Source organism: Pteropus alecto, unplaced genomic scaffold (assembly GCF_000325575.1).
Source record: "Pteropus alecto unplaced genomic scaffold, ASM32557v1 scaffold53, whole genome shotgun sequence".
NCBI lineage: Eukaryota > Metazoa > Chordata > Mammalia > Chiroptera > Pteropodidae > Pteropus > Pteropus alecto.
Window position 1 is genome coordinate 3,391,568 of NW_006434366.1, and position 10,082 is coordinate 3,401,649.

The 10,082-nt window shown below is 50.8% G+C and overlaps 1 non-coding gene across 1 annotated transcript; it reads right to left on the reverse strand.

The window, feature by feature from the left end:
• Positions 1–780: 780 nt before the first annotated feature.
• LOC112477544 lies at positions 781–899 on the reverse strand. The gene has a single exon (XR_003045504.1). It is a non-coding gene; the product is annotated as a 5S ribosomal RNA (ribosomal RNA).
• Positions 900–10,082: the final 9,183 nt, after the last annotated feature.

Sequence of the window (10,082 nt, forward strand, 5' to 3'; positions counted from 1 at the left end):
ACAGGGAGAAGAGAGGCTGGGAAAACAGGAGCTAAGGGGAGGGCTTGGCAGCTTTTAAGCTGATAAAGAACTGAAGCAGGACAGGTGCAGACCCTGTGAGTCAGTGCCTCGAGAGCAGTGGAGGCGCCCGGGGCTGCCTGCGGGGGTCTGGGAACAGCGAGGGTAGGGCTCATGGGAATTTCAGGCAAGGTGGTCAGTTTCCTTGACAGCCTGGGAACTAGTTAGGAACAGTGGAGCTCACAGGTCAGGAACCGAGCAGAAAAGAGACGGCACGCTCGCCTGGGCCTGTGTAGGGGATTGAAGGAAGGTGCTATCTGGAGGTGAGCAAGCAGGGCGGGGGCATCAGGGAGGTGGGCCTCTGCAGGATGCTGCCATACCTCCTCGGTCTGGAGAGCAAGGCTGAGCACGGGGTCCGGTGTGACTGGAGCCCCGTGGGGCCTTGTCACTGTGGAAGGAGGCTCCAGACCTGAGCTGAGGTGGTAGCAGGACCAGCCATTGCCAGAGCTGCAGAGCTGAGGCAGGGAGCGGACGGCCGAAGAAAGACCCCGGCCCCTCTCCCTTCCCACCTCTGGTCTTCCCAGTGGCCAGTCCAACCTGAAGTCAGAGGACAGGAGCTTGTGTGATGCACGGAAGGGCAGGGAGTGGTTTTGGGGAGACTGCACAGAGAGCACAAGCAGCGTTGGGGGGCAACCAGCGTAGGCGAGGTCTGTGTTCTGAGCTTGCCTTGGTGACTAGTTTTTGAGGGACTTAGCAAGTAGCTTAATTCTTTTTTTTTTTTAACGCCTACAGCACCTGGTCTTCCTGGGTGGTCTCCCATCCAAGTACTAACCAGGCCCGACCCTGCTTAGCTTCCGAGATCAGACGGGATCGGGCGTGTTCAGGGTGGCATGGCCGTAGACAATTCTTTTCTGCTTTTTTTTTCTCCCTGTCAGTAAATGGGGATAATAACTCTTGCTCACTTCCTGGAGTTGTTATAACGATCAGGTGACATAATAGGTATTCTTGTTTCATTAATTTATATTTATGTTGCATTTTGTAATTTCCAAATCTTTCTCATGTCTCTCACCTCATTCGCTTCTCAAAACCAGCCTGTAGGCGAGCGGGGTCAAGTTTTTATTCCGACTTCACAGCTGAGATGATTGATGTGGATAAATTAAGTGGTTTCTTTAAGGTCACAGGCTAATAGATCTTTTGACTCAAACTTGACTGTAATTTTCTCCTACCACATTTAAGTGCAATTTAATTCAACATTTCAGGCAATTTTGAGGGACTGTTATTGTCTTTCTAAGGCACAGAGGATAAGCCCGAGACTGTTCCTTTCCTGTGGTCTGGAAGCGCAGCGTCCATGACTCAGGCCTTCTTCCTTATCTGAGCATGCTCCTGGGAAGAAGAATGCGAGGGACAGTGGGTCGTGCACTATAACGCTGTGACGGCTGCGATGTCGCTGGGCGATGGGAAATTCTTACGGGACCACCCTTAGGGAACCAGCTAAGGAACTTGTTAGAAATACAGATCTCTGGGCTTCTGCAAATTCACTGCCTTTGGAGTGCGGCCCAGGAACCTGTACCCCAAATAATTTTGGTGCAGGTAGTTGGCTAATTATACTTTGAAAGATTAAAATTTGGATTAGGAACTTCTGTAGTGTCGACCTGTTGAAGAATGCTTTTATGGGTTTCTCTTGGGATGTAACGAGTGACCTAAAATTGCATTCTGCTTGGGAAAAGAAGAATTAAATCATCCTTTAAGACTTTGATCAAAAGAGGCTGTGTGTTTGTTCCCACTTCTGCACCCTGTATCAGTCCACCGGAAATCCGTTTCGCATTTCCCAAGCTGCCGAGGATGGAGGTTAGTCTCCTTCCTTAAAACTCACAGCTCCTGGCTCCCAGCAGGCGGGTGGTCAGGACTGTCTTAGACAGCACAGCTGTCTTCCGTCTCATAAGCAACCGCCATTCCATTGCTTCTGTGAGGCTCTCTCTGCTCCATTGCATCGCTCTAGGCAGTGATAGAGAGGGCCCCCCAGGCATCGACGTGCTCTAGAGGGGTGCCCCCCTGAGCCGCGTTTCTGCCTTTTGAGACAGTGCGGATATCACTCCCCCGCCCAACTTAGAAACGTCTCGCATCCTCGGTAACTTTGCGTAACACAAATCACTCATGGCAGAAGTCGGTAGAAAATGAATGAACTTTCCTTCTCAGAGCTCCAATTTCTTCGTGTGAAAATGGGGATAATCTGATCTACTTCGAAGGATAGTGGTGAGGGCCAGATAAAATAATTTGCTACATAGGAAGCATTTCATATGACACCGGCCTCGTAGCAGGGCCTCAGAAATGGTTAACCTCATGGCCACCGGCAGGTTCTCTGCTGTCGCCGGCTTCCTCCGCAGCATCGGCAGCAGCTTCTGACTGCTGGATTTGAGCACATTCCAAGTACCTGACGTTCTGAATCACGTTTCCACTGCTGTCATATCAAATTACCCCAAGCTTAGCAGCTTCACACAACACAAAATTTCTCTCCTAGTCTGTAGGCCAGTCTAATGTGGGCTCACTGGGCCAGAAGCCAGGAGTCGGGGGGCTGCCTTCCCCTGGGGGCTCTAGGGGAGATCCTGCTTCCTGCTCGTTCGAGTTAGGTTCCTGGCAGAATCCACTTCCTGGCTGGTGTAGGACGCGAGGTCCCACCTCGTTGCTGGCTTTTAGCTGAGGGCTGTTCTTAGATGCTAGAGGCTGCCCGCATTCCTTGGCTTGTGGCCACCTTCCTCCACCTTCAAAGATAGTGGCGAATTAAGTCCCTTTCACACTGTGGAGCTCTCCTGCTGCTTCATCTGTGACCAACTTCTTGCCTCCCTCTTCCACTGTTAAGGGCCCATGTGATTAGATTGAGCCCACTTGGAAAATCCAAGGCGATTTCCCTATTTTAAGACCTGCAACCTTAATTCCATTTGCAACATGCCTTTTGCCACGGGACGCGGCAGATTCACAGGTTCTGTGGATTCGGACATGGACGTTCAGGTTTGGGGGGCCAGATATTCCATGGTCTCACTGAATTATCCCAACGTCTCTATGAAGCGGATTTCATTATCCCCATTTTACAGATGAGAAAAGAGAGGCTTAACAAGGTTAAATAACTTAACTAGGGTCAAATCGATAGAAAGTGGTAAAACCGGGATTCAAAGCTAGGCCCTTGGCCCCCAAATCTGCCTAGTTTAGAATCATATATATTGAGCTGTAAGATGGGCTCTGCCAGGCACGAGGGCCCAGAGTCCTTCTCTGTACTTACGGCCCAGGAGGTGGGAGTCACATGGTACCTCTCAAGTTCGTCTCCAGGATGTATGTTGTGACGATCTCATTGACATAGGGTGCAAACACCTTCTTGTAGCTCTTTTCACAGCTTTCTCCCAATTTCAGACCTTTTCCATATAACGGTATCACCACCAAGTGTTTCAGCAGAGGTGGAGGAAACGTGTTTAGCAGATATGTAGTATACTTCGTGAGGTCATACCTGTTGTTTAATATCACTCTATGTGAAGTGCCTTTTGTCGCTTAGTGACTCTATGAGGTAGCTACTATTAATAGCCGGAACTTACAGACAAGGACACTGAGACGCTGATGGCCAGCCTTGCTGGGATTTGAATCTCGGCATCTGGCATTAAACCACTGCATCCTGTGACCACTGTAATCTTTCCTTCTCAGATGGGGGTATTTCTATCTTTCCTTTTCTACACTTGACAGTTTCCACCCTGTGCCCGTGACTGAGGTGTCTGATGCCAGGCATCTGGGCATCTGGTCTGTTCTCCCGTGGCCAAGCGAATGCCATAATGATTGAGCCTGTGCACCCTCCAGGCCAGGCAAAGGTGAAAACCATCTTAAGACGAGGCGTTTTCAGATTATCACCTGGTGGCTGTTTCATTCACGTGTAAGGGCAGGGTTGAGGACTTTGGTGTTGTTTAGCCTGGGGCAGATGAGACCCCAAACTCCTGGGCTGTAAGTGGTGAGCCTGGAACTTCCTCTCAATTACAGCTGAATTCTTATTATAAGCCTCGTAGCGTGGGCCTCAGCATAATATCATTTCCTTATGTTTGATAGCTCTTTATCATTTACAACATGTTTTAACATGTTTTCTCATTCAGTCCTCAAAACATCTTGTGTAGTAAGGTAGGAAAACAAAGATCATATGATGATGAGGAGGAGAGGAAAGAGGAGGAGGAGGATGGTGATGATGGTGGTGATGATCGTGATGATGGTGATGATGATGGTGATGATGATGGTGATGATGATGGTGATGATGATCGTGATGATGATGGTGATGATGATCGTGATGATGATGGTGATGATGATCGTGAAGATGGTGATGGTGATGGTGATGATGGTGATGATGATGGTGATGATGGTGATAATGGTGATGATGGTGATGATGATGATGGTGATGAGGATGATGATCGTGACGATGATGGTGATGATGATGGTGATGATGGTGATAATGGTGATGATGGTGATGATGATGATGGTGATGAGGATGATGATCGTGACGATGATGGGGATGATGATGGTGATGATGGTGATAATGGTGATGATGGTGATGATGATGATGGTGATGAGGATGATGATCGTGACGATGATGGTGATGATGATGGTGATGATGATGATGGTGATGATGGTGGTGATGATGGTGATGATGAGGAGGAGGGTGATCGCGATGATGGTGGTGATGATGATGACGATGCATGCTTACCATATGCTAGTGTTAAACACTCTACACGCTGCATCTTGTCTTAACTCTCAGTAGCTTTTGAGGCAGGTACTACTCTTATTCCCATTTCCGAGATAAGCTAACTGACTTCTTCGGGGTCGCAGAATGAGTGAGGGTGGAACAAGGTCTTAAGCCCAGGCCATTTGAGTTCTGGGACTACACCCTGAACTATGATGCAGTAGCGGTATGTTCATTCTTCAGCTTCACAAACTAGGACTCAGGGTAAAATTAAGTCAGGTTTGCAGGAGGCCACTCAGCTGGCAGTCCTAGGACCCGTGCTGCTTCCTGCCTTCCGTTGGGAGGTGGCAGTGACACAGCGGGACTGTGTGAACTCGAAAGAGCTGTTACATCATGGCTCCGTCTGGCACTAAGTAAGTGACCTGGGTAGATCGTGGACGCTCGCTGATCTTCAGTCCACTCAACTCTGCAACGGGGATAGTCAGCCTCCCGGCTCAGGTCGTGGGCAGGGCGGAGAGGATGTGTGTATGCTGCTTGGCATGCAGTGACAATCCAATCGCATGGCAGCCGCTACTGCTGGCGAGCGCTCCGTCCAGTACATCAGCCGCCTCTCTGCATGTGACCCCGGGTCAGGTAGGTTTTGGGTCTGGTGAAATCACAGCTGATTCGGGGAGAATTGCCTTAGCAGCCCTCCGTCATTTTTTAATGTGACCATAGGCCGTTGGCAGGGATCACCTGATAAATCAACATCGGCTTCGTGGGTGGGGGTGGCGGGGCACTCGGAGAGGTGTCCTGGACCCGAGAACCACCACGGAGGGGACTGGGATGCCCTGGAAGGTTCCAGTCACCTACCCGAGGGGGGGCTTGCGAATGAGCTCCGTGCTCACCCCGCTGTTTCCCCGCACGAGCTGCTGGTACACGTGGTTTCTCGTGATCTCTCCTGCGGTTTAAAAGCCCCATCCTGCGGGACAAGAGTCGCAGGGTGGTTCTGAGAGCGGGGTGCAATGTGGTGGTGTCGAGGACGGGGGCGAATGCTGAAGGTCGTTCTCTGTGCCGGGCTGTGCGTGTTGGAGCAGACCACGGAAATACACGTTGGCAGGCAGCTTTTTAAGGTTGACCCCTGAGTAAACATCGACGTGCCCCACAAACAGAGTTCCGTTCAGAATGACTTGTGGCCCCCGGGACTATGGTGTGATGTGAGTTACCTTAGGCAGGAAGTGCAGACAGCGAACGGGTTTGGAGGATGAGACTAGGCAGGTGCGCATGACTGCAGCGACGTCCTAGGCCTCACTTCCTTCTAAGGGGACTCCCGGGGCGTGTCGCGGGGAGCTCCGCTCTGATGTCTGCTGGCACTGACCATCGAACTGCAGCAAGCCGTGATCTCTGCTCCCTGCCGAAGTTTGTACGTACCTCTTCCTGCGGCGTTTCCCCTTAAAGGGAAGAAAACGAGTGGAAAGAAGCTTAGAAATAAGTAGTGACATCTAATCTCTCGTGGCACCTGCTTCTCAATGGACTTGAACTAATGCACAACTGTTTAAGATGTTTAGGCATCCCAGGCAGAAGCAATGGTCGAGTTGGACACCCCCAACTTGAATTTTTGCAATAAAATGAGCTCCAGAAAACTCTCCTGATGGCAAAGTGGCATATTATGTATGGGCTCTAGATCAGAGATCAGTCTGTCTTGAAATCCCACCTCAGTCACTTAGTAGCTATAAGAATGGGGAAGTTACTTCCTCTAAACCTTGGTTTCCATGTTGTAAAAATGGCAATAATCATAGTGCCTATCACATCTCACAGTCTTGTTAGAAAGACTCAGTTAGAAACCCACACACACCGCCTCACGTGTGGTCTCTAGCCAGTGCCCTGCCGTGTTACCTAATAATAGTGCCTATCACATCTCACAGTCTTATTAGAAAGACTCAGTTAGAAACCCACACGCACTGCCTCATGGCGTGTGGTCTCTAGCCAGTGCCCTGCCGTGTTACCTCCTGAGCTGCTTCGAACCTCTGCTATCCAGAGTCTGTGAGCCCATTAATGTCAGCGAATTACAATAAGACTGTTCTGCTCTCTCCTTCTCAGTAGCTGGTGCTTAAGGAAAGGTCAGCCTTCGCTTCAGGAGGCAGCGCTTCAGCTAGACGCAGCCAGGGTGATTCCCCAGACTATGTTTTGAGCCAAGGAGAGACGTCTTAGCTGTTGACAAGGTCCGTAGGTGTCTCGTGGCTCAGTCACCAGGGACAGTGAGCTCAGAACACCACAGGCAACTGCTCTCGCCCCCAACCTGCTGCCAGAGCCGGCAGGAAACAGAAGGTGCATCCAGCCAGACCACAGGTGCAGCGGCCACGGGGGGCTGGGGTCTGTTCCAGAGCTGCCCCGCACAGCTGTTGAAAATGAAAGTTGGCCAGATGCATGAGGTGTCACCTCTATTGCTCCTGAAGAAAAACAGAAGAAAGATGCATTTGAGAAAAGTTAGTATCGGCTTCGGCCCTTCAAGATGGTCAGCCGGTGTGCTCTGAAGTGATATAGTTAGACAGAATGTGAGTCCAAACTCTGCCCTTACAGGGGGCCGCTCAGAACCAGGGAGGGAAGTGCGTTGGCCCGGGCGCCGTGGCCACCGGGGAAGAGGTGGGCCTGTGGTCTGGATCTCTGGGCTTCAGCTTCTGTTACGTGGCTCTGCTGGCCTCCGCCTCGCAATGATGAGGGACAGAAGCCAAGCGAAAATCCAGTGCAGTGAGTCGCTTAATAATACGGTTTTGAAAAGTGACATGAAGCCACAGCACATAAATCAGTGCTTGCCACTGTGATCTCCGTTTCCCGGTCGGGTGGGAGTTAGTGTGGGACTTCTGCACCTCCGTTACAGTTTTTCCAGAAGCAAATAAGGGAAAGGACACAATGCTTCTTATAAGTTTTGGCCTTTGCTGGGCTTTTGAAACTTGTAACGTGTGTTTTCTTGAACCCTTCTTTTTTAGCAAAGGAAAATAATATACTTTTCCTTTACATGAAAAAGTGGCAGAGTTCATGCTCTCCCCACCAAGGATGACCTGACCTGCTTTTTGGAGCAGTGATGATGGAAAAAAAAAAGGACCACTGTTTTACTGGCCCCTCTTGTCACCAAACATTAACGGTCGCAAGAAAGCCAGCCAGATGCGGGGTGCAGTGCATCCTGTTTCCCGAGCAGGCTGTGCTGAGTGTGTCTGGTGGAGACTGGAGCCTTGGACTTCGACCCGTCAGCACCCATTCCGACTGCTGAGCTGTGCGCATTCTCCTCGAGTCACGACGAAACACCCACATACGCCATCCCGCAGCGCGTAATCCCTGTGGATCAGCGAAGCAGACGCTGTTCCTGCCGGGGACAGTGACGGCTCAGACTGCCTAAAACAGCCAGGCAAGCAAGCAAAGCACTCGGCGCATTCTTCTACCGAGCACACTGGAGATCAAGCAAGCCATCCCCAAGTCACCCGAACAGAAGGGCATGAAAACATGGCGTTTATGCCTTCTCCTCTCGGACTTTCCCGAAGGGCTCGGTTGGGTTTTTGGAGAATAACTGTATACCTCCGGGGCACTACAGTCCTCTAGAAACATAATGCAAGTCACACGCATGAGCTACGTTTGTGATTTTACATCTTCTAGTGGCCATGTTTTTAAAAGTGTAAAGAAACAGGTGAAATTAATTTTAACAATACACCCGATAATCTATTTTAGTTAAGCCAGCATATCCCAAATATTATCATTTTAGCATGAAATCAATATGGAAGTTATTAATGAGGTATCTCAAACTATTTTCATGCTAAGCCTTCAGAATCTGGTGTGCAGTTTACACCTAGCATATGTGTCATCTGGACCAGCCATATCTTAGTGCTCAGTGGCGGTGTGTGGCTCATGGCAACCATGCTGGACAGGAAGGTTCTGGAGGCAGCGGGAAGGGTCCTCGGTGGGGCTGCTGGGGCTGCTGGCTCTGTTCACGAGTAACCTCTAGAAACATCAGCTTCTCGTAGTCAGTGCAATTAAGAGCAACTCAGCACCAACCAAGCAAGAGCCAAGATGGTTGTTTTGCAGGATGGATTCATTCAGCTGTTCTTGTGGGTCCATGGGAGGATGACGCCTTCTAGTAGGCCTACTGGGCGTGCCGGGGGCGGGGTGGACAGAGCGGTCTGGGCGTGATGGTGGAGGGGGCACGCCCACTGGGCGTGGTGGGGGAGGGGGCAGGGTGGTCAGCCTCCCCGCCCCTTCCCGCTGCGATCATCTTTTCTCTGCCCCAACCCCTTCCCCGCTGCCAAGCAGACATTGCATGTGCAGGCTTGGATGGAAAGGGTCTCTGTGTTTTCCTGCAGCTGCTGGCCATGCTCTCGAGGACATTTTATATAGACACACCCACTTTTGTAAATGCTTGCGCTTTAGAGAGTGACACACTTTTTTCTCCGTCTCATCATCAGATAATCAGTTACTTTTTAAGGGTGAAGCTGTTCTTTCTATTCAGTATTTAAGACCCTTCAAGAAAAATTGATCTTGTCACTCTTGAAATTGTCTAATGCCGTTTTTGCCTCCAGGCCAAGGAAAAAGGCATGACTTTTCTGCACAGAAGGCTAGTTTTTCTCAGCAGTTATGGTTTTACGGTTGACACTGTACCTCCACATTAGCATTAGCTCAAGGCTCATAAACCCTAGCAACTTCATTACTCGTCAGTTAGTCCCAGTGAATGCCACTGTCCTGAGTCTAATGTCACTGTCCTGAGTCTTCATGGAACGGCTCCAGGTTCACAAAGGATTTCATATCTGACTGCCTAGAGCGGTGACCCAGAGTTGGGGTCCCCGGTTCTTTCGGTGGGAATTCTGATTTGAGGGGGGTCTCTCAAGGTCACTGAGGACAAATCGCTTCTTGTCACTCCCCTCCAGTCCCATTGGTTCCGCCTCCCCATCCCTCGGGGGCTGGGTGCGGGTATGAGAGCGTCTGTCTGAGCTCTGCCTCCGGGTACGGGACCCCAAGCAGGCTGCTTCAACTGCCCACGTCTCAGCTCGCTCACCAGGAGTGAAGATGACGAGGCACGAAGCACACAGTTTGTGAGATCTGAGTGAGGCGATGGACCTTAAAGTGGCTTGTGAACTGGGAAGCATTCTGTACATGTGGGGAAGGGATGTCGCCGAGCCCAGGAGCGTCATCCTGACACCCACCCACTCTTGAGATGCAGTGAAGCTGCGATGCTAACTTAGACCCCTCCGGAGAGCGCCTCTTCTGGCTTCCCAAGGCAGTGACTGAGGAGAAAGGTGAGGCCCGCGCGCACCCCACAGGGGTGCAGTTCCCACCATCACCTTGTCCTCCTCCCCTCTACCCAGCCCTACGGCACCCTGCCGCCTCCTGGATGTCACTGCTGGACGTGGCATCCTGGTTC